We start from the raw sequence: 25387 nt of genomic DNA on the forward strand, positions 1-25387 counted from the left end.
CACATTTTACAGCGTTGTGTAATGCGTGCAGTAGAGGAACAGTCGGCTATACCAGCATGAAAATGCACCCTTTAATAAAGCAGCAAGGGAATGGTTTCTGGACATTCCTGAAACGGACCGACCTGCCGCGACTCCGGACCTGAACCACATGGAAAACATCGACTTCACTCCAGACCCTATCGCCGTACATCACTACCTTCTCTGGTTTCGTCTCTTGAGGAGGTATGGTCTGTCAGTGGGAAGAGGAGATGCCGTTTCGTTACCAGCTGGTTCACATGACCTGACCCCCTATGCGTGGGTCCTGTAAGATATCCTGGCATGAGTTGTCGCTGCCTGGGACTTGGTTACATACCGGCGTCGGTAAGATAAAGTCAGGCTTTTAAATTTATCAAAGCGACCATGTTTTTGTTCCACCTATATTTCTTGAAGACAGGTGCCTCAAAATTGAGTAGATTGAGACAAGTAACGAAAATATCACAGGTGAGAAGTTATTCACTTTCGATCAGGATACTGCCTCTATCTCGTTGGATCCTACAGATCAAGGACTCTGAACCCACATGCAACGGCAGTATTTCAGTATAGGTTGCACAGTCGTTTAATGGTAGGTGAATGTCTTTCCAAATGAAGGTAATTAGAAACGGAACACTACTCAGAAGGGGTATAGATAGGGACGCAAGTTTCCTGGACCATGCTGAAAAGATTACCCTTATATTCACCAAACATTGTTTAGGGGAACCACTTTTTATGAGTGCCACATTTCCTAGACAAACAGAAGCTTCCCCTTATTCTACCATTTACATGTAATCTACCACCTGTTGCACTCACGACTCAAAGCCGTAATTTGTGTGACTTGACTGCATCCTACAAACAATTGACTAAGCTTGCCCCTTGACAATTACCTCGTATTGCGCCTTCTTTATTTTGGTTGATATAAATTGCTTGTACTCCTCATTCCTTGCGATGTAAATTGTCTCTGCTAGTAACAGGGAACTGGACAAGCTTATGTACGAGTGACCCTCCCTCAACCATACAGATAGCCGGACCGAAGCAGCAAACCTCTTCAGTAGCTGCTTGGGTAGCACGGTGGATGATTAACTGATCAAGCCTTGTAACATTGGCCAACAAAACGTTGCTATGTTGGTACTACAACTGGCTGAAACAAGAGGAAACTACAGCAGTTATATTCCCCTGTGACATATGGCTCTACTGCATGACTTACAGATGTTTGCATCCTTCTGGTAAAACTTTACAGATTTAAAATACACCCCCCATTCGGATCTCCGGATAGAGAATACTCAGGAGGATGTTTTCATCAGAAATAATTACAAGTTGATAATGGAGTTATACGCTGGAGGTAAAAACCGTGGAGGGAAACCAAGGTTTGACTTGTCTTGGTCGGGGTACTGCCTCAACACAAACCTTTCTCAAATGAGAGGAACAGAAAAGAGACTATATTACGGAGACCAGCTAACAGCGTCAACTGGAGCAAAGAATGTATCAAATAACTGTGCAGTTAATGTATTAACGCGACGTGTGTGGTGGAATTGCTTGGAAACACCTGTTGCTTGCAGCCATTCACATCCGCCGCACCAGTGAATAAAGCATTCGGTGCAACTTCCGAAACTACACAACATTCTGATAAGGTTCTGTGCTGAAGTGTCAGAAGAGCACTAATAATTTGACTGCTAATGAGAACTTTTTGACACGCTCATCGGCCCGAGCTTTAGGCTTTACACGCAGAAGTTTGTGATGTCGCAAGCACAATTCTCTACTGAAGCGGTCAGGTATTTCTTCACTCCCTGTCAGTGTAACTACTAAAACTTGTGGTGAAGACCGTTCGGAAACGTTTCGGTCGTGAAGGTAAAACCTTCTATTGAACTGATGATCTCTCATTCCAGTTTGACCGTTGTCTCTTAGTATCACAACAGTGATTGCTTTCAAATCCCCGTCCTATTACAATGCAATATAGTTATTTACGGAAGTTTTCAACGTACCGTTACGAGCTATGAAAACAAAGGCTTCAGATAAAAATTGAGAAATACGAAATCTCATAAAGAGGTTTGTTGAGCTCCGTGCCATTTGTCGTAGTGCATCGTACAGCTGGCAAAGAAAACTGCCCAGTGAGTGAGTGACGACATGCACCATCTAACGGCCCTGCTGAACTGTCCACGTTGTATTTCCAGGCGGGTGACTACTTGCGAAATCCCATCTGCGCACGCCGATCCTTGCTAAATGGCAGGCTCAGATTCGTTCGTTCTCAAACTTATAACGACCTTAGATTGCAAACTAATGGAGAACTGATGAAGTCTAGCAAAATATACCGAAAAACCAAACAACCACTTCTCTACAGAAGAATGTGTAATGCCACCTCGTGCAAAGAACGATACGTTGGCTACCATCAGTACAAATCAAATCACTGCTATTTTCTTTATCAGAAAAGTCACTGTATATACAGTCAAAATATGCCTAACCTGGATCATATCTGCAGGTCAGCCTATTGCCATTCGTATTATTACATATATCTTTGATGCAGGAATGACATGTACATTCAGTATTTATGTTAAGACATGTAGATTAGCATCTTATGAACGTTCCCGAACAATACTCCTAGCACCAAAATGCACAAAACTGGCCCTCTGACCACAGATTAACGTAACATCGTACCCACTGTTCCATCATTGTCGAAGACATTTAAATCCAGTGCATGTTTGGTTATCTGAATAGATGCAAGAATAAACAATTTGATACTCTTCAGTCATATTTCTTGAAATATAATGTAACTACTTCTAATCCTATCGAAGTAAGAAACTCACTATGGATCGACAAGAGACTACTATATTTATTCTTCTCGGTGTCAGAAAAATCACCAGCATTGTCAATTTCGGCGTTCTAACTGGAAACATAAAAAACCTACCATCTTGTGTCATAGGTCAGCAATGACTCGAATTAAGTGTTTTAGGACACCAACAGAATGTTATGAAGAGAACGAAAAAAATGGTACAAATGGCTCTAAGCACTATGGGACTTAACATCTAAGGTCATTAGTCCTCTAGACTTAGAACTACTTAAACCTAACTAACCTAAGAACATCACGCAGATCCATGCCCGAGGCAGGATTCGAACCTGCGACCGTAGCAGCAGCGCGGTTCCGGACTGAAGCGCCCAGAACCACTCGGCCACTTCGGCCGCGAAGAGAACGCGTAAGGCACAATACTATACACATAGTATTACATGTGAGTGTTAGGGCTCTTATTCTAATATTTACTAATATTAAAACATCTTCCAAACTCTCATATTTTAACTGCATTCTGTATATGGGCGATGGTTAAACTTTGTTTGGAAGCTAGATCAGATAACAACTCCATAAACGAAGATATCCGAACATTTATTACAGAGATGAAAAATATGATTCATATACAGAGTGGTTCACTGATAGTGACCGGGCCAAATATCTCACGAAATAAGCATAACACGAAAACACTACAAAGAACGAAACTCGTCTAGCTTGAAGGGGGAAACCATATGGCGCTATGGTTGGCCCGCTAGATGGCGCTGCCATAGGTCAAACGGATATCAACTGCCCTTTTTTAAATAGGAACCCCCGTTTTTATTACATATTCGTATAGTACTTAAAGAAATATTAATGTTTTAGTTGGACCACTTTTTTCGCTTTGTGGTAGATGGTGCTGTAACAGTCACAAACGTATAAGTACGTGGTATCACGTAACATTCCGCCAGTGCGGACGGTATTTGCTTCTTGATACATTACCCATGTTAAAATGGACCATTTACCAATTGCGGAAAAGGTCGATATCGTGTTGATGTATGGCTATTGTGATCAAAATGCCCAATGGACGTGTGCTATATATGCTGCTCGGTATCCTGGACGGCATCATCCAAGTGTCCGGACCGTTCGCCGGATAGCTACGTTATTTAAGGAAACAGGAAGTGTTCAGCCACATGTGAAACGTCAACCACGACCGGAAACAAGTGATGATGCCCAAGTAGGTGTTAGCTGCTGTCGCGGCTAATCCGCACATCAGTAGCAGACAAATTGCGCGAGTATCGGGAATCTCAAAAACGTCGGTGTTGAGAATGTTGCATCAACATCAATTGCACCCGTACCATATTTCTGTGCACCAGGAATTGCTTGGCGACGACTCTGAACTTCGTGTACAGTTCTGCCACTGGACACAAGAGAAATTACGGGACGATGACAGATTTTTTGCACGCGTTCTATTTAGCGACGTAGCGTCATTCACCAACGGCAGTAACGTAAACCGGCATAATATGCACTATTGGGCAACGGAAAATCAACGATGGCTGCGACAAGTGGAGCATCAGCGACCTTGGCGGGTTAATGTATGGTGCAGCATTATGGGAGGAAGGATAATTGGCCCCCATTTTATCGATGGCAATCTAAATGGTGCAGTGTATGCTGATTTTCTACGTAATGTTCTACCGATGTTGCTACAAGATGTTTCACTGCATGACAGAATGGCGATGTACTTCCAACATGATGGATGTCCGGCACATAGCTCGCGTGCGGTTGAAGTGGTACTGAATAGCATATTTCATGACAGGTGGATTGGTCGTCGAAGCACCATACCAAGGCCCGCACGTTCACCGGATCTGACGTCCCCGTATTTCTTTCTGTGGTGAAAGTTGAAGGATATTTGCTACCGTAATCCATCGACAACTCCTGACAACATGCTTCAGCGCATTGTCAATGCATGTGCGAACATTACGGAAGGCGAATTACACGCCGTTGATACGAATGTCGTTACACGTACTGCCAAATGCATTAATGTGGTATTTACAGGTAATCACGCTGTAACAGCATGCGTTCTCAGAAATGATAAGTTCACAAAAGTGCATGTATCACATAGGAACAACAGAAATAATACGTTCATACGTACCTACGTTCTGTATTTTAATTTAAAAAATCTACCTGTTACCAACTGTTCGTCTAAAATTGTGAGCCATATGTTTGTGGCTATTACAGTGCCATCTATCACAAAGCGGAAAAGTGGTCCAACTAAAACATTCATATTTCTTTACGTACTACACGAATATGTAATAAAAAATGGGGGTTCCTATTTAAAAAAACGCAGTTATATCCGTTTGACCTATGGCAGCGCCGTCTAGCGGGCCAACCATAGCGCCATCTGGTTTCCCCCTTCAAGCTAGACGAGTTTCGTTCTTTGTAGTTTTTTCCTTTGACGCTTATTTCTTGAGATATTTGGCCCGGTCACGATCAATGGACCACCCTTTATATACCGGGCGATCAAAAAGTCAGTATAAATTTGAAAACTGAATAAATCACGGAATAATGTAGGCAGAGAGGTACAAATTGACATACATGCTTGGTACGACATGGGGTTTTATTAGAACCAAAAAAATACAAAAGCTAAAAAAATGTCCGACAGATGGCGCTTCATCTGATCAGAATAGCAATAATTAGCATAACAAAGTAAGACAAAGCAAAGATGATGTTCTTTACAGGAAATTCTCAATACGTCCACCATTATTCCTCAACAATAGCTGTAGTCGAGGAATAATGTTTTGAACAGCACTGTAAAGCATGTCTAGAGTTATGGTGAGGCATTGGCGTCGGATGTTGTCTTTCAGCATCCCTATAGATATCGGTCGATCACGATACACTTGCGACTTCAGGTAACCCCAAAGCCAATAATCGCACGGACTGAGGTCTGGGGACCTGGGAGGCCAAGCATGACGATTGTTATGCGCAGTCACTGACGTTTTGCTGTCCAGTGCTATCTGTTGGACATTTTGTGACCTTTGTTTTTCTTTGGTTCTAATAAACCCCCATGTCATTCCAAGCATGTGTGTCAATTTTTACCTCTCTATCTACATTATTACGTGGTTTATTAAGTTTTCAAATTTATACTGACTGTTTGATCACCTGGTATATACGAAAGTGATTCAGGAGTCAGTACAGCACCCAATATCATATACAAACTCTTTTGTATATTAGTCTTTATCTGTCTCTCCCAGTTTTGTCAACTATTGCTTTTTCTGTACCATTCCTGAACGTCGTAGCATATGTCCCACTAACCTCCTCCTTCTTCTAGTAAGAAATTTCCACAGACTTCTTTCCTCACCTATTGATTTTAGCACTGCCTTATTTCTTTTTTAACATTCTTCGATAGCATCACATTTATTTGCTGTCAGTTTCTTCTAACCCATATTCCTGATGGTTCTCGTTTCACTTCCGTACATCTCTGGGGAACAGGCACACATCTACAGGAACTTTTTCCACACAAATAGGCTGTTTGATATAGGTATCATTAGACATATGTAGTTGAAGAATGTTTTCTTCGGATATGGCCGGCCGAAGTGGCCGTGCGGTTAAAGGCGCTGCAGTCTGGAACCGCAAGACCGCTACGGTCGCAGGTTGGAATCCTGCCTCGGGCATGGATGTTTGTGATGTCCTTAGGTTAGTTAGGTTTAACTAGTTCTAAGTTCTAGGGGACTAATGACCTCAGCAGTTGAGTCCCATAGTGCTCAGAGCCATTCGAATATGTCAATCTTCTTGTGATATCCACTTCCGTTAGGGCATCACATATAATCTTGCTTCCTGGACGACAGTTCCTTCACTGCTTCCACTACGGTGTTATTCCCAGTTTTTTGCTCTCTTCGCACGTTCGTCTTTGCTTTGTCTATCGTTCAGCATCATTTTGTGCTTTGTATGCTACCCATATCTTTGAACCAAAGCTTGTAAATCTTCCTTACTTACGACCAGATCGATTATGTTGTATGAGAGGCTTGTAATTGGTATCTGCTCCCATTAAGTTTAATACCAGTAAGTCGCCACACTCGATTCTTTAAAGAATCGATTTCCTGTCTCTCTTGCAGTGATAGAATTTCATGTCGATACTGTATGAAAAATGTGTTACGAATAGAGTTAGTAGTAAAGAAGTAATAAAGTGAAACGTTAAGGGTGAGGCTCCCGTTTTGCAGCATTAAGAGCGAAAATATATTAAGTGATAAACTTTTTTCTAGTCATAATTTTCTGTGGAATGACGGCGAGAAAATGTTTCGTTAAGTTTCGAAATTACGTGTACATTTTGTTGGAGGATGCTAAGTGGCCTCTTTCTCAAATAAAAACTAGAAACTAAACTCCTCCCCGACAGGCCTCGGAAGGCTCAACGATACCGACCGACCGCCATGTCATCATCTGTCGATAGACATCACTGGGTGCGGATATTTAGGTGTATATGGTCAGCACACCGCTTTCCCAGCCGCTGTCGGTTTTCGTGAGCAGAGCCGCTACTTCTGAGTCACCTAGCTCCTCAGTTGGTCTCACAAGGGCTGAGTGCACGCCACTAGCCGACAGCGCTCGGCAGACGTGACCGTCACCCATCCAAGCGCTAGCCCAGCCCGACAGCGATTAACTTAGTTCAGCTGACGGGAACCGGTGTTCCCGCTGCAGCAAGACCTTTGGCCTCTTTCCCAAATACAGGACGAATATAGTCTGGGTAATTTGCGTGCCGTGAATTACGGTGCCTCAACACACATATACACACTTTTTTCTAAGTATGTGTTGGTCTTAATAAGTAGATAATGACAGCATTTTAAATTTTTATATTCTGTCAATAACCGCAGTGGTTAGCACACTGGACTCGCATTCGGGAGGACGACGGTTCAATCCCGTCTCCGGCCATCCTCATTTAGATTTTCCGTGATTTCCCTAAATCGCTTCAGGCAAATGCCGAGATGGTTCCTTTGAAAGGGCACGGCCGATTTCCTTCCCCATCCTTCCCTCACCCGAGCTTGCGCTCCGTCTCTAATGACCTCGTTGTCGACGGGACGTTAAACACTAATCTCCTCCTCCTCCTCTGTCAATAACTGTGCGAAGTAATGAACATAAAATTTTTAATGCTCTTGGAAGGCGTTAGATAAGTGACCTGCAACTGGGATCGTGCCCCGGTTCATTTCTTCTAATAGTCACTTAAAAACATGTATGTCAACACTGTAAGTGGTAAGGTGTCTCATGCGATGCAAGAGACGAGATTAAGTCCCTAATCTTGCAATGAAAACAACTCAATAAATAAGTAAATAAATAATTGTGGGCTGCACAAATTTTGCTATCACATACTTCGCCAACATAATTTCATTACATCGACGTTTATGTATTCTACGTCAGTATATGCCCGAAGATGGTCAATCAAATTTTCTGTTACCGAATAAGTAACTCCAACAATTATGTTTTTCGGTTTAATAATCTTGTTACTTATGTATGAAGGTAACATTTCGCTTATTAGTAGCAGTTTTGAAAACCTCTCAACCTGGCTTTAATCGGTTTACTCAGCTCATGGATATGAAAGCCATGGTTGTTTCCTCGATATGGTAAAGCTAATTTTTACCTCCTCACTTGATCATTTGGTTTAAAATGTTGTATCTGAGCGAGATTGGGCGGTGGTTAATACGCTGTACACACATTCGGCACAATCATATCCCCCGCTGGTCTCCGACTTTATAGTCATTCCCGTGAATCGTGTAACACAAATGCCTGGATGGTTCCTTTGAAAAGGCACGACTAATTCTTTCCCCGTTCTCCTTCTGCTGACATTATAAACCGACCCTCACCATGTCACTGTCGAAGAAACTGACACGACGTTTCTAACGTGAAGTTTGATCTTTACAAAAGAATCCTGATGATTTTACTACCAGAAATCGATCGGCAAGGGTAGAAAAGGTGGTGCCGTAACGTTCTTGATCAGCGGCCTTTGCGCCGATGTCCTGGATTAAATTCCAAACCTTTCGCCACAGTGTCTCATGAAGTGGGTGCATGGGACACTGGTGACGATGATTCGTCTGTTGGATGTGGAGAGGAGTAGGCTACGTCCTCTCTCATCACCATCGTCATGCAAATCCGAAGTAACACTACACTACTTCCGTAACATTTACGTACACTCTGTGCCTACACGTACGACACATGTCTCACATATCCTCAAGGAAAGCGACCAGTGTGTGCGGAGGCAGAAAACACTTTCCGACAGCTGGTGAACCCACTCCGTGGAATATCATAGCCAGCAGTATCACACGACAATTACATTTATAAAGAAATGTAAAATCTGTTGCTTTTACGAGGCATGACTCACACTCGAAAATGGATCTAGTGTCATCCAATAAAATCTTGAAAGTATAGCGCTTGGTACTTGTAGCAATAACTCTAGAAGTTTTTGAAGAACGGCTGCCCAACACATTCTCGAATGTTGCTATGATTTTATTCACTTATTTATTTATTTGCTAGCGTCATCAGTCTTCTGACTCGTTTGGTGCGGCCTGCCAAGCACTCCTTTCCTCTGCCACTCTCTTCACGTCAGCGTAGCACTTGCAGCCTGCTTCCTTAATTATTTGCTGCATGTATTCCAATCTCTTTCCTACAGGTTGCACTCTCTACACCTCTCCTCTCTCTAGTACCACTGAGGTTATTCCACGATGTCTTAACAGATGTCCTATCATCCTGTCTGTTCTTCCTGTCAGTGTTTCCCACACCGATTCCAAGGTGGAATTCCTCATTCCTCATCTTACCAGTCTACGTAATTTTCAATATTCTTTTGTAACACCACATCTCAAGTACATGTATCAGTACCATGCTATGCGTTGCTCCAAACGTACAATCTCAGAATAAATTTCTTCTTCAAATAAGGCCCATGTTTGATACTAGAAGACTTCTCTTGACCAGGAATGCTCTTTCTGCCAGTGCTGATCTGCTTTTTGTGTCAATTTTACTTCCTCCCTCATGGATTATTTTGCTTCGTATACTTCTGATGTTGCCCGCGAAAGGCAAAAGTCCTGAGTTCGAGTCTCGGTCCGGCACACAGTTTTAATCCGTTAGGAAGTTTCATATCAGCGCACACTCCACTGCAGAGTGAAAATCTCATTCTGGAAACATCCCCTAGGCAGTGGCTAAGCCATGTCTCCGCAATATCCTTTGTTCCAGGAGTGCTAGTTCTGCAAGTTTCGCAGAAGAGCTTCTGTAAAGTTTGGAAGGTAGGAGACGAGGTACTGGCAGATTTAAAGCTGTGAGGACGGGTCGTGAGTCGTGCTTGGGTAGCTCAGTTGATGCTCAGCGTGTTCCGTCATAAAAAAAAAAAAAACTGAGTAAAGGAATCAACGATCATCTTGAACGGAGGTCTTGTGACGTCCGCCCAGACCAAACGCAATCAACAATACCGAACAAAAATGGGAAAAAAAGTTGGTAGAGCACTTGCCCGTGAAAGGCAAAGGTCCCGAGTTTGAGTCTCGCTCCGGTACACAGTTTTAATTTGTCAGGAAGTTTCATATCAGCACACACTCCGCTGCAGAGTGAAAATCTCATTCCAGTTACACATTGTTCTCATTTCTGCTACTTCGCATTACTTTCGTTTCTCTTCGAGTTACTTTCAATCTGTACTCATTAGAACGTCCATTACAGTCAACAAATTCTGTAATTCTTCTTCATTTTCACTGTGGATATCAATGCCACCAGCGAATTCTATTACTGATATCCGTTCACCTTGAATTTTAATCACCATCTTAAACCTTGCATTTATTTCAGTCATTGCTTCTTCGATGTACAGATTGAAGAGAAGGAGCGAAAGACTACATCCATGTGTTACACGCTTTTTGATCCAAACGTTTCTTTCTTTCTGTTCCAGGCTTGTTGTTCAAAAAATGGTTCAAATGGCTCTGAGCACTATGGGACTCAACTGCTGAGGTCATTAGTCCCCTAGAACTTAGAACTAGTTAAACCTAACTAACCTAAGGACATCACAAACATCCATGCCCGAGGCAGGATTCGAACCTGCGACCATAGCGGTCTTGCGGTTCCAGACTGCAGCGCCTTTAACCGCACGGCCACCTCGGCCGGCTGGCTTGTTGTTCCCTCTTGGTTCTTGTACATATTGTATATTATCCATCTTTCCCTATAGCTTACCACTAATTTTCTCAGAATTTCGAACATCTTTCGCCGTCTGACATCGACGAACGCTGCTGTTGCTGTGAAACAGGATGTTTAAAAATGATTCATCCGATTTTGGAAGTGTGTATCTTCTACATGAATGAGCACAGAAACTTGAGCTGAAGAAGCATGGACTAGGAATTAACTCCGCTTTTTTCAAAGGAGTCATGCAGTCGTTCGTTATAAATATGGGGAATGCGCTTGAATACGGCACGTCCTTCCAAATGGTCGAGTACGGAAGTAAGAATGGGTTCTAACATATCGAAAAAATCTCCCTGACGTAGACGCCAGTTATTTTGGGAAGCCCTTTAAAGTCAGAATTCAAATAGTAGCATTTTCGAAACATCTGAATAATGAGCGAGATATTACCAGGCATTCAAACGTACGTGTGTAAACAGTTGTATTAACAGTAAATATAGAAAGAAAAATATAATCTCAGGTTCACTAACTCAGAATAAAACTTCACAAACTAAGTGTTTACACCATGAAACTAACAAGAATAGAATGTAAGCAAATTTCAGAAAATTATTCGAAAAATTGAGTGAGAGATTACGGTGTAAAGACCCACCGATGGAAATTTTTTTTTTTAAGATTTTAACATCGCGTCGACTACGAGGTCATTAGCTCAATGCTGGAGCAGAAAGGAATAGGGATGAATTCGGGTGCGTCCCTGGGCCGTCTTCAAGGGAACCATCCCATAAAATCACGGGAAACATAAATCGTGATATATGCACGAAGAATTGTACCCAGCTCCAGCTATAGTGAAATAAGTCTGTTGACCAGTGCGACACCTTGGCCCTCTAAGCCATTCAGAGACGTCCTCAGTGAAGCAAATTTACGAATGTGTGAGGGATGTTCAAAATAAATATCCATTCTTAGTTATTCATTGATATTTAATCCATGGATATACAATCTATTTAAGTAGCTGTTAGGTGTGCTTCATGTATCGAATGCCGTAGGTACTATGGCTGTCCTTCCATGAAGGAAGGCCCTACAACGCGCCTGCAACACAGTTTGACAATTCGTTTTAAACACCCTCTGCTCTCTGCGCAGATAGACAGAGAGAGAGAGAGAGTTACAGAGAGAGAGAGAGAGCGTATGCCGAGAGCAGACGGTGTTTAACACGAAGTACCAAAGTGTTGCAGACATACTTTAAGGGCTTCCGTTGATGGAAGGGCAGATGTAATATCTACGGCATTCGACATATGATGCACGCCGTAATAGATATCTGGATTGAGACAATATTGTCTCGAAAGCGGCTGGTGTCTGATAAATATCAAATTAAAATTAAAATTATCATTGCGAGGAAACTGAGTTTCGTTTGAATAAATGACTAACACCTGAGAGTCTTACGGAAATTTGACTTTTTGAAATGTACTGGGCTTTGGTCTCGACATAGGGAATGTTGAAGCTTTTAGCCTAATAATTTAGTGTTTGATGATTCCACGTTAGAAATTTAAAATTCCGGTTGGAGGGTCACGGAGTCCCAGTTTTGCATTCAGTCTCGTTGTCCTTGTTTACTCGTCTTCGGTTCACATCATCTAGTCATTGTGAATAACTGTCCAAGCGAAACGCCACTTGCGTTTCACTACCTACGAAAAAGATGGGACGGGAAATTAACAAAGTACCAGTATTAAACGTAACTGCTGGCGCTCAGCTGACACAGATAAAGAAGGCTGTGCTGCGAGAAAGGAACATTGCCGCCCTCTGATGCAAAACTCACGCTATCTTACAATAAAGAGGAAAAAACCTTGCCTCTCTCTTTCCTAGCTTTTACCCTGTGGTAAAGGTCCCACTGGTCCACTGCACTGTTTTCATGATTTGGGACATTTTATTTATATTAGCTTATATATATTTTTGCCAACAGCTGTACAATTTTATTTGTTCTCTACTAGTTACGGCAGTTAACTGTTCGTGTACCGTATTTTCTGAGGTGGAGATTGGGGACCAGTCCATTTCTTTAAAGGAGTGAGAGAAATCTCCTAAAGGCCACACACAGGGTGGCCGGTGTATCAAATCAACGGCTGCTCTCACCTTCCGCTCCCGTAAGATACCGCAATGTGCGTTACGCTATACGAGCAGGTTTATCAGATACATTTTGTTTGTGACGGGAATTATTATCATGCTACTTGACAGATACAAAACGTTGTGCGTGATTGTAACAACAGTCTCAAAAATGTTCTCAAGTGCGAGCGCAAAAACGTAACCGCCGTATTTAATTACCCACAAGCCGAAGTTTTTAAAATATTTGATGGCGTCGAACTTTCAGAAATTTTTGTTCAAATTGCTCCTACGTACAAGCGCAAACGCTTGTAACGGCGTTATAATTTATAGCAGAATAGCTAATTGTGAGTTCGGCTGAGCATCACAAGAATAACAAAAGTATACATGGCGTGAAATGACAAATTAAACGTATTCGTTAAGTATACTTCACGAAGTTTCATTAGACTGGGTATTGTTTTCAGCTTCTTCGCCATCTATAGTAGCAAACGCATCGCTGATCCGTATAACATTATTAGAATCGCAGTAAGGTTGAATGTATATTTTTAAAACATTATTTCAATTAAAGACAAGCGATTTGCAAATTATGGTGAGTCGCACAACAGTACTTGCTCGTTACATATTCATAAATAGCACACCAGAACGAATTTTTCGCTCTGCAGAAGAGTGTGCGCTGACACTTTCTGGAAGATTAAAACTTTGAGGCGGACCGAGACTCGCAGGTTCGAATCTCGACGCGGCACACAGTTCTCATCTCTCCAGGCGTTTGATGAATGACATTTACGCTGTCATCTCCTTTATCGTCGCAGTTACCACACACGTTGCTTTTGTGCGTGTTGGAACTGCTACTCTGCTATAGTTACAAATGAGTCATGGTAACTGACGGAACAGTTGTATCTGTTACGTGTAAAGTGATGTCTGGGGATCACATACGCCACTTGCGGATGGCTGCTAAATTTTCTGTCATAAGGGAACGAAGGAACATCACTAAAACAGAGCAGCATCGTAATTCTGAAATCCATTAGTATTTCAATGAAAATATTTCCTAGCAATTAATATATATTATAGCATTCATAAACACGAGTCTAGTCGTGATTACCGTTTTATTAATATTGTGATGACAGATAAGGAACAGGATTCCCCAATAGCTGTTAACATATTCTTTTATTATGTTCATATTATTCCTGCGCGTCAATAGATGAAATCTGTGGTGCGCTGTTGTTACTAGATAACCGTACCAAGATTCAGAGTTATAAACTACGCCGATCCTTCGGAGGATAATATTGCAAACCCAAATGTGCTGCAGCTGTAAGTAATTCGTTAGAAAAGTTGCCACTTCGTATTTATCTATCTGATCGTGGAAGCATTTAAGCAATATTGTTTGTTATGGATGGACATTAAACGCATTATGAAGGAAGTTTTTAGTGTGCTTCTTTGTTTCGCTGTCTCAGGTTTTTTGGCCAATTTGTTTAATATTCATGTCGTCAGATTCTAAAAATCATCAAGTATGTCTTAACGGGCAGTGGGCCCTAAGCATATAAAACAACCGTAGTAACACTCGTAAATATCTGAGTGAGAATCACAAGAAAACAAGCAACAAATTTCAGATGAATGAATTACGAATGTGGTCAACATTTTTCAGTATATTTTCATTTAAAATCATTAGATTACGAAGTTAGATCAACAGTAAATCAGAAGCTATTAAAAGAACTCTAACCGTTGGATGCAGCAAGATCAGTGTCGTTGCATTTGTTGTTCACTTGCATTCCGAAAAGTTTCGTTGATTCCGTGATGATATTACAAATTTTCAGGTGTCATGGTAACGGTATCAGTTTGAGATAAGGAATGCTGATGCGGAAACGACCGATTCGAAGGTTGTAAATGAATATCGTTCTGATACATCTGACAGTGCAATACATGTACCAGTAGTGTTGTTGCTGAGTTTGTAGGGTTCTAGGGTAGGCAACTTTCAGAGGTGGTAGTATGGACAAAACAGGAAAAAAGTCCACAAAATATTGGCTCTAAAATGCATACCTTAAGACAAATTGGCACTTGATCAGTAGAAGCTATGTGTTACAGAGAAAGTGAACAAGTGTTCGTATGCATTTTACAGCCTATTTTTACTAGACATATTATTCCTGTTTAGGTCCACACTGCCGCCTCTGAAAGTTGTCTGCCTTAAAATCCCACCAGCAACAGTACCGATAAATGTGTCGGATTTATCAGAGCAGTTTTCACTTATAACTTTCGACTCGGTCGTTAGCAGACGAGGATCCCTTACCTCAAAATGATATCGTCTTTCCTTTTGTTTGTAACGTCATCACAGAATCAGCCTGCATAACAGTTAGGCAGATATTGGATAAGGAACAGGTGGACACCAGGCGATGTCAGGTATAAAATTTTCATATAATTACTAGATTCGCTTGCCTGAATAAAGGTTAGGTTAGTGGTGTTTAACGTCCGTCGACAACGAGGTCATTAGAGACGGAGCGCAAGCTCGGGTTAGGGAAGGATGGGGAAGGATATCGGCCGTGCCCTTTCAAAGGAACCATCCCGGCATTTGCCTGAAACGATTTAGGGAAATCACGGAAAACCTAAATCAGGATGGCTGGAGACGGGATTGAACCGTCGTCCTCCCGAATGCGAGTCCAGTGTGCTAACCACTGCGCCACCTCGCTCGGTAGCCTGAATAAAGTATCGAAACTCACATGTAGTTTAACGTAAACTGTACGACCTGAAAAACTGCATCTTCGCATCTCAATATCTTGGCTTATAAACTAGCAGAAACATAAATGTTTCACTGCAGATAGTTAACATGTACATTTAGCAACGTACTGAAAATTTCAGTAATGAATGTCAGTAATGTCATGAGGTTAACATTGAAATAGTTTCGTATGCCAATTACTGCTTCATTCTTTATCAATAAAAATCTAGCTTGTTAGACTAGACGCCAAAGATTTTACCTGACATAAAGATCTTAATTGTTTGTATGTAGATGTTACCAATACTGCAATATTATAGTCCACCTGAATGTTAAAGTAACTGTGGTGAAACCAAAATTAAGGAAAAGAATTCACAACTAAAAGTGTTTAGACCATCTACCCTTAGGTTCTTGTAGTAGAATTCTAGTGATACTAGATACCAATCTGGGACAGTTATGGACATGATTCGACATTCTTTGAGATACCAAATTCCATGTCAGGAAAAGATGAGGAGGCTTGGACATGCTCAAATTTGTTATTGCTGATACCAGCGACAGAATTCATAATTTGTGCAACTACAAGAAACTTTCGTGGGGCAGAACCTGTAGAAGCTGTGGTCCGTCGGCGAAGATGTAGTTCTAAAACCAGCTGCATATTACCAACAATAGAAGTGTTTAAAGGGTCAAGAATAGTCTATTTCCGCCTCCTGACAACCATTGGAAGTAAATGTTTGCCTGACAGTTTGCCAACTTATCAGTATGACTGGCTACTGACGCGGAAGAACGCAGTTTGATTACCTGTGCTAGAATCAGCTTGGTCCAGCTCGCTTCTGAAAACGGTATCCACGGCAGTGCAGTGCAGAGAATGGTCCTGGCGGAATCATCATGATATAAGATGTGTAAAGTGTCCAATACAGCAATGGACACACCTCGTATGTCACTAATTGTTCGATATGTCGAAGTAATGTGTCCGATTGCTGACAATTACGTGTTTCTACTGCATTAGAAATGAGGGCGTACGCAGCTAGGAGTAGGGAAGGAAAATTCCTCCTCATTTTCTCCCCTTCCCCTCCCCTCCCCCTAGAAAAAAAAGTTGGTTTTGAAACCAAACTCGTATTCTGCCCAGCCACACACACACACACACACACACACACACACACACACACACACACACATACATACACACAAACTGACGTGTTAATTCATTATCAGTATTAGTACGTAGTTCCAAAACGTGTTATGCATGCTGACTAATAGCATGTACATCCATAGCCATTTCTGACGAAGCCTCAACATTAGTTCGCTGCTCAGCGCAGTGCCTTTGCAAATGAAAACGCAGATGATTCTGAGTGTTAAAAGCTTCCAACAGAATTGCATATTCATTGCACGATGTTTTTCCTCGTGTAGCCGTTTCTATCTTTCTTTTTACTTACCGTGACACAGACGTCTCAGTTTCCAAATTGGAGTGATACTTCATTTCTCTGCATACGTTAAATATCTTTATATCATTCTACTCCTCTTTTCGAGAGGTCTTGAATCCATATGCAAAACCTCTCGAAAAGCGGAGGAGAATGATATACAGATATTTAATGTATGCAGAGAAATAATTTGCCAATATTGTGGTACATGATCTGAATGTGAGGGGCTGGACAACAATCTAAGCCCCGTTAAACGATATTTGCGTGGCAATAGAATTGAAAGGAAATCGTGCTGCCAGTATTTCGCCACGCTTTATCGTCTTCTCACCTGTTTGAGGGGAAATTTAAAGTATGTTATATTATTCTGCTTCTTTGCAGACATTGCGAATTCCGAAAATTAGCATCCACTTATTGAAAAAATTATAAGTTTCAAACATCGATAGATACGAATGTTATGGTTAACTGTACAATTTTAGATATAATACCACAGTCAACGACAGTAACATTCTATCTTTCCACGACTTTAACTAAGTTGACTGTGTGCTCTCTTTGTAACATTGCAATATTTAAAGGGCGTCATATCGCCGCTGACTGTAGAAATTATTTATTCCACAATTGCAATTTCGGTCTTTGACCCATTTCAGGTAGTCCTGCAAAAGATTTTGCTTCAGCACATATTTAAATCCGACTTGCGTAGAAGCAAAATCTTTTACACTATTGCTTGAAAATGGTCCAAAGGGCCAAATTACAATCGTGAAATAAATAATTTCTACAGTCAGCGGTGAATATGATGCCCTTTAAATAATTCTACATGACTGTGAATCCCTATCGTAAGAAGTTAACTCATTATTACTTCATAACATACACTCTGCCTACGTTACACAAAACTTTATTATATACGAGCCAAGATTCTGTTTTCAAGTTGCAGTGCTTTCTTTGTTTCGGATAGGTGTCATTATCACATTTTGGTGTATAACCAAATACAGATTCTACAATCGTTGTAGTTTTAATTCTCAGTTTTTTGTGTTTGAATATTCTTTACTTAGCAATGCACCAAAATTCTGAACTGGTGCAAAACTGGAATTAAGATGATCAATTTTATCTTTATAACAAACGGAATTCGAAATTTTTCACATGTATACACAAAGTTAAGCGACTGGATTGTATTTTAGGACAATACTTAGTTTCTAATGTCTATTGTAGGATACAATTTTGGCTTCTTGGTATACTAGTACAATTTTTGACTTGTCTGTCAGTTAGAAAATCTTAAGTAAACACTTTTCTTGTGCCTTTCATATCTATTTATGCTATACAGTCTACATTTCGGATTTCAAGCACATTTACTGGTGTTAGTATTTTATATATCTTTCTCACATCTTTTGGTAAACCATGAAACAAAGAGATACAGCCATGAAGCAATTAAGTGGTACCGGAAATTCTAAATACAATGGGATCTTACAGTACACAACAAAGAAATTAAAAAATGATGACATGCGAGACTGAGTGAATAATATGTAACCTAGATTACAGGTAAAATGTATAGTTTAACCCTATACCAGACTGAAACAGCGTATAACTATGATTTAACTCTGTAATGTTTCGTGCAAATTATATAGAGAACAAATCCGTTGTTAAATATAGTAAGAAATACTGAAACAATATTCACTCACTGTTGTTTAGAAAATAACACTCCACTGTCAATGTGGTGTAAGAGAAGCGGTATATTTAATAGACCATCTGTCAGTGCCTCATACCATAGTTTAAATTTTTTGTTGTGTGCTCTAAGATCTCACCATTTTACTTAACTAATTTTTTGGGTGTTGTAGAGTCTTTACTTTATAGTAAATGGTGGAACAGGAGAAACATCTGTTTCTTTGTTTGGACATGGGTTATCAGAGACAATAATACTTTTTAAGATCAACGTTATGCCACAACTGGTTCAATACGTAACCACCTTTTATTACAAGTTATTCTAAAATTTTGGGTATGATAAAACACCTAAGATTCCAACCACAAAGGCAAAAGACAGTTTTACGCTCTATCACTGTGAAAACTTTCAGTCTTGAAAGGTATTTTAGGACATTTGAAAACGGTTTCATGGTATAGTAACGAGTAATAAAGGTCGTTACGGAGCTTGCGGCTCCAAATGTAGGGTGTGTAACATAAAAAGTTTCACAAGTATTGCAGTCGAGTCAGTTCCAAATCAGTTAAGGAAGTTTGTCGTGGTCTTCTCCATTATTTATTCTATTTGAGACTAGGTAGCAGATGATGTATTTGGTTCAACAGCTAAAATTTGTCGTTCTTGTCTCATTTATTTAAACACGATTCTCCGAACCTAGTTTTCAGAGTCGGAGCCCACATCTCAAGGGCTCGTTTTTGTTATCAGCGAAGCTTTGGTTCGAGTTTGAAAGCTTTACTGATTACAAAAATGAGCGCTTGGGAATAGGGACTCCGACTCCGAAAACTGGGCTCAGAGAATCAAATTTAAATGAATGAAACAAGAACGACAAAGTTTAGCTGTGGAACTTACATTTTCAGTACGAGAGAACTGAGTATGTACATTTCTTGGGGTATTCTGTACACTCCAGTACCAAGAAAACGTATGTCACTCGAAAATTATCGGAAAACGGGTATACTATTTTTTGAGGAATTGCCTTTTTTCCACCAGGCTATTATTTTAAACTGGTGCTTTGTTAAGCACTGCTACACATTTTCTAGCTTTGTTCATTCTCAAGTTCATAATAGATACAGTGAGCTGAATAAAACAAATGTCACATGCCTTGTACATATATGGGTAGTATGGTCCTCAATGCACACGCTGCACTGACGACCACGCTACACATTTCTGAGCTTGACACGTAACTTTCGTTTTATACAACAACTTATGTGAATGATTTATCCACATCTACCACGAATTTGAGAATGAGAAAACCTCAAAACCAGCTAACAGTGCCGACTGACAAATAAATAGCCTGCTGGGAGGTTGTTATGCCCCACCGGAAGTCAGTCTAGGGTACTATTGCAAAGGTTTGTGAATAAAACTGTCTGGAGCGCTTAATATATCTGTTTATTTATTACGACATTTCGGCTACCGCCATCGTCAGGTCAAAACTCTGGGTCTGTAAAACAAGTTACAGGTTCTGATTGACAATGACGCTCTGCGTTGCTCAACGTAGTAGCCGAAACGACGAGCTAAATAAAGAAATGTATTAAGTGTCGTAGAGGGTTTTATTCACGAAGTATTTACAATGGTCGCAGGCTCATACAGGAAACGAATTTCTTTTATTAATAATTTGCCAGAGCTTAGGCTGGCAGCAGGTGGTGGACGGTGAAACAATTGTTGGGGCAGACTGCATTTATTGTTGGCTGGCAGCGAGTCGCGGCGCGGCAAAGTGCAGCGCAGGGCGGCGCGGCGCCACTCACCTGTGCCTTGGCTGCGAGAGAGTAGAGAGCGCTGAGGAGCGTATCTGGGGGCGGCCGGCGGTCGTGTGGGGGCCAGCCGCGCACGCCGCCCGCTTATAAAGGCCGCCGCCGGCCACGTGACGCCCCCACCAGGGGCGGCGCCGCCCCCAGCCGCCGCCGCCACCGCCGCGCGCAGTCCCGACGCCCCCGTGTAATTGGCTGCCGGCGATTTTTAACTGTCCATCTGTTGCGCTCGCGCCGCCGCCGGCGAGAAGATATCCCGTGGAACGGGAACCGCGCTTCCCGCTTTGATATCCGAGTGCAGATTGCTAGCCGGCTGGCGCTACAGTCCTGTGACGTGTTCCCTCCCTCTCCCCAGTCTTTGATGGGTGTAATTGGCATACTTAGCACCTTAAAAGAAGTCCGAAATACTGTCGTTTCCATGAGCCCGTCGGGGTTACAAATTACATACCGCCACCCGTCTCCAGTGCAGTGCTGTCGAGACACCGTATCATCTTTAAGTTAAGCCCCATAGTGCTCAGAGCCATTTGATTTTGTCAGTCAAGTTCTGCACATTTTGACGTCAAAACGTCTAATAGTTTCGTCGAACTTTCTTGTGTCAGAAAATACCGTCACTTTCGAATCGTTGATAACTAAGGGTCTAATAATGCGTAAAAAAAGGCTGAGCCAATGACGGATAGATCACGTCTGCGTTTGTTGAGCAGCATTTGTCTTGCATGTGCCGTCTTCGTACCAGTGTAGGTGCATGTGCGTTATTGTTGTAATCAGATTTGTGTGAAGTTTAAATTGGTGTAGCGTTCAAATCAAATGGCTCGGAGCACTATGGGACTCAACTGCTGAGGTCATTAGTCCCCTAGAACTTAGAACTAGTTAAACCTAACTAACCTAAGGACATCACAAACATCCATGCCCGAGGCAGGATTCGAACCTGCGACCGTAGCGGTCTTGCGGTTCCAGACTGCAGCGCCTTTAACCGCACGGCCACTTCGGCCGGCTGTGTAGCTTTCACAATGTGTTTATCTAGGGCACTGATTTGCATATTATTGTGAAGAGCTTGCAGAGCACTGCTACGACCCAAAGTGAGACAATAATGCAGGGTGATACAGCTGTCCCAACCTATGAGTTTTATGCAACCGGCAATTTTTTCAAAAAACCCACGGAACCGGTTCATATTCTCTCACTCGCTATTTGCAAACCACCAGTCCTACGGAAGGCTATCTCCAAAACACTTTCGTCTCACGGCCGCTTGCTTAGCAGCGTGGTAACGTGCTTGCCTTCCATGTAGCGGGCCCGGGTTCGGTTCCAGGCCGGGTAGGAGATTTTTTTCCGCTCGTGGAGTGGGTGTTATGTTGTCTTCATTTCTTTCGCATCTCCGGCACGCAAGTCGCGCAATGTGGCGTCGACTGAAATAAGACTTCCACGGATGGGGCCTCCCGGCCAACAATGCTATACGATCATTTCATTTTTGACCCATCTGCTAGAAATTACTGAATCCCACTCTATTATGTTTAGATGTTTCGATGTTTAGATTCTCGTCTATACCTATGACCGTATGTTTCGTTGTCTTTAAATGTTCTTTGAATATCGAAAGTTTAATTGTATGCCGTGCAGTATGTTCCCTATATATTTTTCTACAAGTTCTACCACTTTGGGCTATGCATATGGACTCACAATTAGCACAGGTTATCTTGTACACGCCATATTTTGTTAACGGACAGAACTGTTCAGCTCAATGTGTCAGCAACTTCGACAACGTGTTGTTATTTTTGAATCCTACATTAAAATTAACTTTACGAAAGATATGTGCCACATCTTTGACAGAGGGCGAATGTAACCCATACAGGTAAAAATTTTTTGTCTCTTTCTATATCGCTCTAAGGAAATCTCGTGTATTAAATCAGAACTCTTCTTGACGATCTTTGAATATATTTGGTCGATTAATTCTGGCTGAAACCCATTACTGACTGTCATAACTTTTAAAACACGTTTTTCCCGTTCTCTTTCATCAACTTCTAACGGAGTCTTTATAAGTCTGCTGACTGAACTGTAAAAGAAAGAAATTTCATACTTGTCATAATGAGCAGAATGACATGGGATAATCACATCTGTAGCTGCTGGCTTCCTATAAATTGCAAATTTGTGGCTTTCATTAGTATTCATCAACTTAATATGCAGGAAATTAATTTTCTTGTTTACTTTACTTTCGTATGTAAAGTGTATACTGGGATGTAGAGTGTTGAACGCCTCAAAAATTCTCTTTCACCCCTCATTCTCTTCATTAAATAATAACAGTATATCATCAACATATCGATAATAGTACATCATTAAACCACATTACTCCTGCTGGTGTATAAAAATCTTTTCTTCCTAATGATCGACAAAAATATTTGCTAGTGTACCTGGCAAACAACATCTCATTGAAACTTCCTGGCAGATTAAAACTGTGTGCCGGACCGAGACTCGAACTCGGGACATTTGCCTTTCGCGGGCAAGTGCTCTACCGACTGAGCTACCCAAGCACGACTCACGCCCCGTCCTCACAGCTTTACTTCTGCCAGTACCTCGTCTCCTACCTTCCAAAATTTACAGAAGCTCTCCTGCGAAACTTGCAGAACTAGCACTCCTGAAAGAAAGGATATTGCGGAGACATGGCTTAGCCACAGCCTGGGGGATGTTTCTAGAATGAAATATTCACTCTACAGGGGAGTGTGCGCTGTTCGAGTCGAGTTCGAGTCTCGGTCCGGCACACAGTTTTAATCTGCCAGGAAGTTTCATATCAGCGCACACTCCGCTGTAGAGTGAATATTTCATTCTAGAAACATCTCATTGCTAATCCATCATGCTGCTTGAAAAATTCTCCTCTAAATGAGAAGTAATTACATGACAGAACTAGCTCTAATAGTTTTAAAAACCATCAAATTCACCTATGGCCCTACGTCTGTACTTGATAAAATTCGGTCTTACAAGAGAAATGACTTAATTTATAGGATCATTTGTGTACAAATTTATGTCTAGTGACATCCATATTTATTTATCACGAATCGGAACATTCTTAACTTTCTCAACCAGCTCATGTGTATTGTTAACTGAGAATTGTCGCTCAAACTAGTTAGTGACCAAAACGTCATTTAACTTACTGCGAAGTCTATAAGTAGGACTGACTATACGACTAACGATGGTCCTCATTGGGGCATTCAGTTTATGAATCTTTGGTTGTACCCGTAGACAGGGCGCATGTACATTCACTAGTTCGAGAGACCTACAGGTTTTCTGATCAAATAAGAAAGAAGTCTTTCTACTAGGATTTTGGACTTGTTTAACAAACTTCTTAGTGGGGTAATGGTCAAGTTGTGAAACCCTATCGTCTTCAAAAAACTCTTTAACCTTATCACTATTTTCAGCGAAACTTAATACTGCCAAGGCATTCCCCTCCTTAGCTTTCACAATTAAGGCTTGGTTCTCTCTCAGTGTAGTATTGATACTACAAATTAACTTTAACTTCTCATGGTTGGGATTCACTGTCATATAATATTTCTTAAAATGCAGCCGTAAGGCCGAAATTGCTATAGTAACAATAAATATTTTAAACAGTCAACGGCGACTATGATGTCTTTTAAGAAATTAACTTTACATCAGTACTTGTCTGACCCTTATTCATCCTCTTGTTCACAGTAACACGTCCGTTAACTGACTCAGCAGATCTCCTGGTAATAAAATCATGCTGCCCCTTATGAACCTTACAAAAATTGAGAGTACTTTTAATCACTGACAACATTTATTTAATGCCTTTATTCCGCAACTCTCTATTCACAGCGTATTTATTACCATTCTATAGTAATCTTAATTCATCATTACTGAAAACAATGTCAGTCCTGTTAACTACGCTGTCATAGATTTCATGACCGCTATACGTATGCTCTGTTCCAGACGTGTGTCACAAACTAGTCACGTCTAACATCTACATCTACAGGTGCATACATACTCCGAAAACCACCGACGGCGCGTGGCGGAGGGTACCTTCTACCACTACTAGTCATTTCCTTTCCTTTTCCACTCGCCAATAGAGCCACGGAACAACGGCTGCCTGTTTGCCTCAGTATTAGCCCTAATTTCTCTTATCTTCATGGTTCCGACGCAAAATGTACATTGGCAGTAGCAGAATTGTTCTGCAGACATCTGCACATAGCGTGCGAAAAGAATGAACACTTATATATTTCCGTACGAGCTCTGATTTCCGTTATTTTATCGTGGTTCTCTAATTTCTCTCATTAGTGTTCCTCGAAAAGCATGTCGCCTTCCGTTCGTCTGAGTCCCCAAAGCATCTCCGTATTACATTCGTGATGTTTTCGAACGTACCGCTAACAAATCTAGCAGCCCTCTAAATTGCTTTGAGGTTTTCTTTTAAACCAACCTGATAGGAACGAAAGATCCGAGCAGTACTCAAGAAAGTGTCGCATTAGTGTTTTATACGCGGTCTCCTTTACACATCAACCGCACTTTTCTGGAGTTCTCCCAATAAAACGAAGTGAACTATTCATCTTCCCTACTACAGTCCTTACATGCTCCGTCCTTTTCATTCTAAAGTTTCCACTATAGCGTTGTCTGCCTCCAGTAGCTGAGTGGTCAGCGTGACAGAATGTCAATCCTAAGGGCCCGGGTTCGATTCCCGGCTAGGTCGGAGACTTTCTCCGCTCAGGGACTGGTTGTTGTGTTGCCATAATCATCATCATTTCATCCCCATCGACGCGAAAGTCGCCGAAGTTGCGTCAAAACGAAAGACTTGCACCCGGCGAACAGTTTACCCGACGGGGGGCTCTAGTCACACGATATTCTTACTGTAAAGTTTTCATTGTAACTTTACGGTTAAATATT

At 41.5% G+C, this 25387-nt stretch overlaps 1 protein-coding gene across 1 annotated transcript in view; it reads right to left on the minus strand.

Annotated features, from left to right (window-relative positions):
* LOC126474167 (prohormone-1-like) overlaps window positions 1-20573 on the minus strand; it is a 309902-nt gene extending 289329 nt beyond the window's left edge. Inside the window, exon 1 of the mRNA XM_050101626.1 lies at window positions 20516-20573. The gene's annotated coding sequence lies outside the window, so the exon portion shown is untranslated. The remainder of the gene's footprint in view (window positions 1-20515) is intronic.
* Between the last annotated feature and the right edge of the window lie 4814 nt (window positions 20574-25387).

This window comes from Schistocerca serialis, chromosome 4 (assembly GCF_023864345.2).
Source record: "Schistocerca serialis cubense isolate TAMUIC-IGC-003099 chromosome 4, iqSchSeri2.2, whole genome shotgun sequence".
NCBI lineage: Eukaryota > Metazoa > Arthropoda > Insecta > Orthoptera > Acrididae > Schistocerca > Schistocerca serialis.